Source organism: Coenobita brevimanus, chromosome 22, assembly GCF_032717465.1.
Source record: "Coenobita brevimanus isolate Jiangsu-jjx chromosome 22, ASM3271746v2, whole genome shotgun sequence".
NCBI lineage: Eukaryota > Metazoa > Arthropoda > Malacostraca > Decapoda > Coenobitidae > Coenobita > Coenobita brevimanus.
The window spans coordinates 45,565,410-45,574,865 of record NC_136975.1 but is presented as its reverse complement, the minus strand read 5'-3'; the positions used below and the strand labels follow the sequence as shown (position 1 = coordinate 45,574,865).

The 9,456-nt window shown below is 44.9% G+C and overlaps 1 pseudogene; it reads right to left on the bottom strand.

Moving 5' to 3' along the window:
- Positions 1 to 2,303: 2,303 nt before the first annotated feature.
- LOC145392410 (octopamine receptor beta-2R pseudogene) lies at positions 2,304 to 3,935 on the bottom strand (annotated as a pseudogene).
- Between the last annotated feature and the right edge of the window lie 5,521 nt (positions 3,936 to 9,456).

The window sequence follows — 9,456 nt, the reverse complement described above, 5'->3', positions numbered from 1 at the left end:
AATAAAGAAAAAAGAAAGCGAAAAAATCGAAATGGGGACCAGCTCAATAAATGGCCTTGGGTTCCTTCTTCCTTGCATAAAAAAATCGACATGCGTTCTTAATTATACGTAAGAAAAAAAAAAAAATCATCTCAGTTTAGTACAGGAACAATGCTGTCTCAACTGAACACTAGAACATAACACATATCAAGAAAAAAAGACAATCTCAGTTAAATACATGAATAAAGTCAGAAAAAATACCATCTCAGTTACGTACATGAACAACGGCAGAAAAAAATACCATTTCAGTTACGTACATGAACAAAGTCAGCAAAAAATACCATCTCAGTTACGTACATGAACAACGGCAGAAAAAAATACCATCTCAGTTACGTACATGAACAAAGTCAGCAAAAAATACCATCTCAGTTACGTACATGAACAACGGCAGAAATAATACCATCTCAATTACGTACATGAACAACGCCAAAATAATACCATCTCAGTTACGTACATGAACAACGCCATCTGACCTGAACACATGAACAAGATAAAATATACAGCACAAACAACACAACCAATATCTTCGTTACCTTCCCTTGCAATTCGTTCAGTTCTAATTGACAACAGTGTCCAAGAACGAAACAATAATGGAAAATACGACTACACTGCCACTCGCCTCTGTCCCTGTCACTCTCTCCCCTCTCCCTCCCCACCTGTCCTCCCTCTTAATTAACGATCAGCCGTGAAATTTAAAGCCTGGCCCACTCAGATCCATCCCCTCGACACCTACACCCACACCCACACCTACACTAGCTTGTATATCCCGCGTAAAGGTTTGAGTCCAACTTCAGTCGCTACTTCACTCTATTTCATTTCATATCTATGGTTAGGATGCCCCTCAGCTGAAGAAAATCGTCCCTCTTTACCCAAAATTAAACACCCTGGCCTTGGGTTCCTTCTTCCTTGAAAAACAAAAAATACCCAAGTGTGCCCATGCTAGTTCATCTGCACTATTAACCTCTTCAGGCCGAGGGTTCTTTACTGTTTTAATTATGGCTCACCAGACGATTTTATTCAGCCTCAAAAGAGAGGTCCTTGGGTTAGAAAAAAATCTCCATCAATTAAAAAAAAAATGTTCTCCATGAACCAAAAATACCTCCATCAATAGCAAAAAAATCTTCCATCAACAAAAAAAATCATCGCAAAAATCTCCATCAATAGAAAAAATACCTCCATCAATATAAAAAAAAATCTCCATCAATATAAAAAATCTCCATCAATAAAAAAATAATCTCCATCCATATCAGCACCTGCCATCCAGTAATCCCGCTAATCCTCATAGTGGTAAATCTGGTCCGCGTGTGTTGGCCAGGATGAAAGAGCTGGCAGTTAAGGAGCGCAATTTCGGGTAATGCGTCGGCAAATCTCGAGATCTGACTCATGGGGTCTATTGGGCGAGATGAGAGTGCCGTGGCGGGAGTCGTGAGTGGCTTAAAATCAAAATCAAAATAAACAAATATATAAATGTATGGCTTGGATCATCGTCGCTTTTTAAATTTGAATTGAAAAATGTGCGTCTTCACTCATATCTGATCTTCACTTGTAATGCAAACAAACTACATTTCGACGTAAGATTATGTTGGATCCGTTAAGTTTGGGTGTGTTGGCTGGGTTGGTATGATTAGTTAAGTTCTCGTTAACATAGGTTACGATGGTCGGGTTACGTTATAAAGGAGGGAACGTTTTAAGTTTGCTACCCGGACGAAGATCATTTATGAGTGACGTACATTTTTCTTCCTGTGAATACCATGTGTGTTATATATTGCTTGTACCTGAACATTATCTCTCTATTCCTTTATTAGAGTGAGGTGAGGGAAGGCCAGGACTCATTCACAAACTTACGATAAAGTCCCTGTCGTAACTAAGAACTGTTTTTGCGGGAAAGGCAAGAAAAGGAGTGTTCAGTTTTTCCATGGTTCTTGTTCTCCCTGTAAAAAAATACATCTTAGTTATTAAAGGAAAATTAACGTGAGCTATTTTGTGCATCTCAGTCTAAGTCTTCTCAGCGGGAATCCGTCAGTGGGGCGAGAAGTCGAGAAAGATAATCGACCAAAGAATATCTTAAGCAGACTTTTTGGAAACGTTCTCAGTAACTTAGTCAAATTATGCACGGCCACTCAGGGAAGTGAGTGGCGCTGGTAAGTAAACACTATAGGAGCAATAATTACAATCTAAAGCTTTACAAGTCCCGAGACAAAATATACATAGTTACTAATCCTGAATGAAAGCCCTGGGGAGGTGCGGGGTGCTGAGTGCTGGCGTCAGACGAAGGAGCCCGGCAGTTGGTCGTCCCGCACACAACACTTTAACTGACGCAGTGTCTTCTTGAACGCCTCCCGGAAGTCCGTTCTGAAGTACGCGTAGATGAAGGGGTTGAGGGTGGAGTTGAAATAGCCAATCCAGAAGAGTGTTGTGACCACCGCCTGGGGGCACGGGCAGCCGTCCCCACAGATGGTGACGGCCACATACCAAGTGAAGAAGGGCAGCCAGCACAGGATGAATGCACCCATGATGATGCCCAGTGTCCGCGCCGCCTTGTGCTCGCGCCGCATCACTGGGTGGCTGCCACGCTCCGAGTCTCTGTTGATGCCGCACCCCAGGCTTGGTGGTGCTAAGGACTCCCGACGCCCAAACGGCACGGGACTGATGACTCTGACAGGAAGGCCATGCCCAGTGTGGCCATTGACGCTGATGGAGCTGCTGCGTGACAGCTGCGGTCTCAGGCCTTCAGTTCGGTCATCTGGCTCCTCATTATAGGAAAGGTCAGGGCTGATGGTTCGTGGACTGACCTCCAGCGAACTTGAGGTTTCAGGTGGAAGAGCAAGACCTATCTGTGGTGGGTCCCTTATAGAGCTCTTCCGATGTCTCCTGGGGTTTGTACTGGGGTCGTGTAGGTACGAGCTGTGCCTGCGGAACACACCAGGAACTGGCTCATTGCTGAGGTCAGAACGGGAAATGCGGGGAAGGGGACCCATCTGGAATTCTTGCATTGCCTGTTTCTCCTTCTTCTTTCGTCGTCTGGTCCTGCGGGAGCGGATGGCAGCAAGGAGCTGCTGTGCCGTGGAGGAGGGGAAACCACGCTGGATGTGGTTGATGGTGCACGTGCTATTGGTGCGGCTCAAGATGGCCGCCTCCTGCTTCCTGGCCTCCAGCAGGATGCGGTAGTACAACACCACCATCACTGTACACGGAATCCAGAAAGAGAAGGCAGAGGACAGGATGGCATACACCTTGTTCACCTCGAAGGTACACGTGTCAGGCTGCCTGGCCCGCACCTCAAGATGGTCGGCAGTGGCGTACCAACCCAGGAAGATTGGCACGAAGGATATGAGTGTGGGGGCCAGCCAGACATTAGCCAGCATGAACCGTACTGTGTGTTTGGTCATGTATAGTGGGTATTCCAAGGGCTTCACGATAGCATAGTACCTGTCCACGCTGATGCAGCACAAGTGAAGGATGGACACCGTGGAGAAGTACACGTCGAAGGAATTCCAGAGGTCACACATAATGTACCCAAAGAGCCAGCGGCCAGACAGCTCGTGTGACGCATTGAAGGTCATGGCGCACGAGGCCACCAACATGTCAGCAATGGCCAGTGACACCAGGAAGTAGTTCGTGAAGATCTGCAGTTTGCGGTTGAGTACGATGCTGACGATGACAAGGACATTGCCCATAATAGAGACGATGATGATGCTGCCCATGAGGAACGCCTTGACCACCAGCAGGGTCACGGCCTCCCACGTCCAGCCAACACCACCACCACCACCGCCGTCCACCAGCGCAGTCGACGCGTTCCCGGCGAGGACGTCAATGGAGGGGGGCGGCGCACTCTCTTCTGCGACGACGCTTGTGTTGAGCCAGAGCTGGGACATGGGCGGCGTGGGGGAGGCCATCAGCTCAGCGACACCACTGGCACCGCCCGCCGCGCCACGCCCGCCACCCTCGCTCCACCGCCCATCATGCTCTCCACGCCTGCAACAAAAGTATGGATCAGCATAACTCAGCAACATGGCCAATATCACTATCCTAGCTAATTCTAGCCACACACACACACACACACACACACACACACACACACACGCCGGTCTAATTATCCTAGCCCTGATGTCCTCTATAAAAACAAGGTGGGGTGGATCCGGAAATAGGTACAGGATAGCATCGCAAATGGAAATCCATCATGCATATAACTTCAGCCTTCGAAATTCACCTACCAACTCATCCTAACTACTAACACAGCCACAGATTATCGTAACTCAGCACAAACCCCATCACCTTCACCCTATTGCCCTCTAATAAATGACGTAGTTAGGATCCAAATATAGACATAGATGAAATGGGCCACACACCTGTTCTCTCATCGCTTAAACATTCTGCCCTCCTTTACCTAATTCCTGGTAAAAAATAAATAAATAAATAAATAAATAAAACTTACTAAATCTACTAACACGAAACAGGTCAATCTAATCTTGATATGAAGACAGGAAAACTTGACTTACTTTCCTAACACAAACACACTTCACCTAACTAACTTTACTGACCAAAAAAAGGTCAATGTGACTAACCACACACACACACACACACACACACACAGACACACACACACACACACACACACACACAGGTACAAACTTGCCTAACTAAAATACATGTCGCTAAACTTCCTCTTAAAAGACGCTAATATGTAGCTAAAGTCAGGATATATATATAAGTCAAAAAGGCGCTCACCTCTCTAGAAAATACATTAAAAAAAAAAAAGAAAGAAAGAAAGAAATGCAAGAATTCACATAATCCATCAAAATTTTGGCACCAGAATTATATGAACATTTGCAGACGAAGTGCCAAAAGCAATTATTTTTTATCTTAATTTTATTTATTTATTTTTTAGGTAAACAATTCTTTTCATCCTTTACTGTAATGGTGAGGTGGAGAGACATACCTGATAGTGTGGCTGTCGGCTGTTGTGGAGTGTGGCTGTGTGGAGTGACAGGAAGTGGAGCTGTCTCATGCTGTGGAGTGTGGTTGTGTGGTGTAACAGAGGCCTGCAGCTTTCTAATGCTGTGGAGTAGCAGGAGGTGCAGCTGTCTAAAGTTTGGAGTGACAGAAGGCGAGGCTGTAAAGATTTGTGGCGTCTGTCTAGGTGAAGTGACAGGAGTTGGAGGAACTGTCTAATGCCGTGGAGTGTATGTGGATGGAGTGACAGGAGGCGAGGCTGTGGAGTGAATGTGGATGGAGTGAGAGGAGGCGAGGCTGTGGAGTGTATGTGGATGGAGTGACAGGAGGCGAGGCTGTGGAGTCCGGGTAAATTGACAAAAGGTGGAGCTGAAATGAATGAGGATGGAGTGACAGGAGGTGGTGGAGCTATCTAACGCTGTGTAGTGCATGTGGATGGAGTGACAGGTGGCAGGCTGTCTAATCCACCTGTCCACCACCGTTACCTGCCTCAACACACCTCCAGCAACACCTTAACTACCTTAATTACACACCTTAACTTTTCCCGAAGGTGTGCCCGCCAGGTAATGACTCCTGAAGGTGAGCATGGATTCTTTTGACTTAATTCTTGCCTTTCTCAGACGATTTATACTTTGGGCCTAATTTGTTGTGTATTTTTTATTCTATTAGATGGGTTTATACGTCTTTGTGGAGAAGAGGTTGATGTTTGTTGTATCTAACCCCTCCACTTCGAAAAAAAAGTCAAATATACTGAATAAAAATTTTAGTGCACAGCAAAAATACAATAAACAATGAAATAGATACATAGACAGATACAGGTAGACAGATTGATAGATAGATGATAGACAGACTGATAAGTATATAAATAACTTGAATAACAGATTATTTTATTAAGCTTTCAGGGGAGGCTCGTGAATACCCTGATCGTCTTAACCCCTCCAGTCCCAAATTTCTCCCCAGGACCGAAAAAAATCGTCTGGTGGAAGTGAAAGGGGGTACGAATAACTCCCAAGGCGGTACGGATAACTCCCAAGGCGGTACGAATAACCAGGTGCACACAGCAATTCCTGGGGTGAGATATCCAGGTATTTTGCACGGGCGTTGTTCTTGTTGTTCTATTTTGTTTTGTTTTTTTGTTTTTTTTTGTTTGTTTTCGAGTGCGTTCATTTTCCAGCTTTATTTGCGATTTATATTTTTTTGATTACCATATAATTTGAGTGTGTATATTTTCGGTATATTTTTGGGTGCGTTCATTTTTTCGGCTTTACCTCCAATAAATTTCGTGGGTGCGTTCTTCTTCGGCTTTATTTTTGGGGGTAATTTTTAGTGCCATATATTTCCTCAGCAACCTACACCTCTATGGCTTTATTTTCGAGTTGTTTTCCACATTACACTTTACTTTCTCCCTCTGTATATATGTTTATTTTGAGAGGGCGGCTCGGTGGTAAATCGTTCGCCTCTCGATGTGCGTGTGCGCTTTGTCCTCCTGATGTTGTTGTTATTATTATTATTATTATTATTATTATTATTATTATTATTATTATTATTATTATTATTATCGTTGTTCTTGTTGTTCTTCTTCTTTCCTATCATCATCATCATCATCATCCAGACTTCTTTGCCCACCTAAGGCCAGGGTGCGGTAGGGTTCAGGGAGCAAGAAAAACTGATAGGAGAGACCAATCAAACGTCTGCTTAAATAAATGGGCCACACCCTCATTAACCCACCATTCAAGCCCACGGAATCCTAACACCGAAGAGAATCCGAAAAATACAAACACATATAAACACCACACTGATTTGATTTAGTTTACCCTTCATAGGAAAAAAAAGTAAACACACACACACACACACACACACACACACACACACACACACACACACACACACACACACAGCATTTTGAGAGCTGTATTGACAATTAGGTGGCTTTCATGACGCTGTTGCATATATTAATGTTTATATAAATACTTACCCATCCCCCTCACCCCCACCCTCACCCCCACCCTCACCTCCACCACCCTCAGTCCCACCCTCACCCTCAACCCTATCACCCCCACCCTCACCTTACCCCCAATACCTTCACCCTTACCCCCATTCACACCCCCCTCACCCCCACCCATACCTCCACTCCCCACCCTCACTCTGTACCTCCCGCTCCACAGCCCCCATCCAAGAGAGAGAGAGAGAGAGAGAGTTAGCAGGGGGGAGGGGGGACTTTGCTGACCGCGGAATATCAGGTCAGTGAACTTAGCCACTAAATTAGCATAATGAGAATCCCTACTCCGCAAACAACAGGAGGGCTATAATATTCTCTCTCTCTCTCTCTCTCTCTCTCTCCTTTAATTAATGCATGTTTCTGTCTTGTTTGATCCTTACCCTACTGTTAATTATTCCTCACTCTCTCTCTTTCTCTCTCTCTCTCTCTCTCTTTGGCAGACGCCTAATACTACTGTTCATCTACTACTACAAATAATAATAATGATAATGATAATAATAATAATAATAATAATAATAATAATAATAATAATAATAATAAGATTAATAATAAAATCTGCTACTACTACAACTACCACCACAACCACCACCACTATTAATATTACTACTTCTATAATTCCTACCAATACAATTTTAACATCATCATCATCATCATCACCATCATCAACATCATCACCATCATCATCACCATCATCACCACCACTACCATCATCATCATCATCACCACCACTGCCATCATCATCATCATCATCATCACCATCATCATCATCATCATCATCATCACAACCATCATCATCATCATCACCATCATCACAGTTTTCAATCACCATCAAAGCCTCAAGTGATTAAAAAGCTAATTACCCCGGGAGTCATTAAGGTCTAATAACGACCAGGTGTGCAATTAACGAGAAATCACGGTATACAGAACACAAATAATCAACGCAGCAATCCATCATCATCATCATCATCATCATCATCATCGGAAAATTTTTACGTTATCAGTGTTATCCTTATCTCATACTCCTTCATGCTCTCTCTCTCTCTCATCATCTATTTCACCCTTCCTTCCTCCCTATTTCACTTTCCCTATTTTCTTATGCACTTACAGGATCGAAACGCCTTCCATCACCACTTCCACATCGATCCCTTTAACGTGGCCGGTCAAACACTTCAATCGGGGCGTCTGAACCTCTTGACCACCAGGCGCCTAGTTATATCTTAAATACCCTAACACCTTTCCCTAGGCGATTTATTTTGCTTATTACACCTTACTGCCCTATTCTGTGCTATATAAATCCTTCCAATATCGCCATACTCTGCATAAGTAACGTGCAGACGGATATTAACCAACCACATTAAAATATAAATCGCTAAGGAAGATGTGTTAGGGAGCTTCCAGAACTGACGAGAACGTGATAGTCGTGGATGCATGATATGAGGTAGGAATGAATCTCCTTGGTTACTATTTTCACTCTGACTTGTCCTAAAACTGCCATCTTGCCATCTAGAATGCTAAGTTGTAACACTAGAATAACACTACTACATATGGTGCTAGTCACGAAGAAGTGCTATGGAAAGTGTATAAAGCCGTAGCGATCATCATCATCATCATCAATAACACCATCATCATCATCATCTTCTTTTTCTTCCTCCTCCTCCTCCTCCTCCTCCTCCTCCTCCTCCTTCTTCTTCTTCTTCTTCCTACTCTTCTTCGTGTTTTTTTTTTTTTTTTTTTTTTTTTTTTACTGAGCAAAGTGAAACAAATTGCACAAGGACGAAAATCTCGGCCAATTTAAGGTGAACAAACTAGAGCGAAATCAAGCTTCCTGTCCCACACGCAACATTGTGCAATTATTACGGTCATTACGGAAACTAATTAGCAGGTTATGAAACTCCAACTGTCTAGACTCACACCTTCCTAACCTGACAGTCCCCCCCTCCTCCCCTCACAGCCCCCCTACCCCCTCATCTCTCCCCCCCACCCCGTCTTTCACTCACGCCGTCTCTCTTCCCCTCCCCAACTCTACCCGACAGTTCTCCCCCCCTTTTCCCCCCTCCCACATTTCTCCCCACCTCGTATTTCACTACCCCTTTCCCTCCCCCCTCATCTCCCCTCCATTTCCCTCCTTCCCCCGCCCTCTCCCCCCGTCCTCGCCATTCCTCCTTCACCCTTCCTCCATCTCTCTCTTTCTCCCTTTCCCTCTCCTCCCCCTCCCCTTCCCCCTCTTCAACTCTCACTCCTCCCCCTCCCTCACCCCCATCCCACCCCATCCCTCACGCGACACCACAGTAATGGGCGAAGTTAGAAGGGCGTGAGTGAGGGGGAGTGAGGAGGGGAGGGGAGGGGAGGGGAGGGGAAGGTAGGGGAGGGGAGGGGAGGGGAAGGTAGGGGAGGGGAGGGGGAGGGGAAGGTAGGGGAGGGGAGTGATGAACAGAGACAGGCAGATAGGCAGATAGACAGACAGA